Source organism: Octopus bimaculoides, chromosome 30, assembly GCF_046866305.1.
Source record: "Octopus bimaculoides isolate indiv1 chromosome 30, ASM4686630v1, whole genome shotgun sequence".
Taxonomy (NCBI): Eukaryota; Metazoa; Mollusca; class Cephalopoda; order Octopoda; family Octopodidae; genus Octopus; species Octopus bimaculoides.
In genome coordinates this window covers 7,180,151-7,180,357 of record NC_142957.1, presented here as the reverse complement: position 1 = coordinate 7,180,357, position 207 = coordinate 7,180,151, and positions in this window count along the sequence as shown.

Sequence of the window (207 nt, the reverse complement as noted above, 5' to 3'; positions counted from 1 at the left end):
ATTTTGTGTCTTATTTTAGTTGGACATGAAATTATGAAAATCTTTTTTTTTTTTCATAGCAAACATAAAACACCTGTACTTAGTCTAGCCAAACCAATCTCCCCCCAGTCAAGCATACTATGTGAAGACTGTTTGCTACAGTCTAACTGTATTTTAATACCCTAGTGTGGATATTTCTTTAACGAAAGTATATAATTATGAAATATT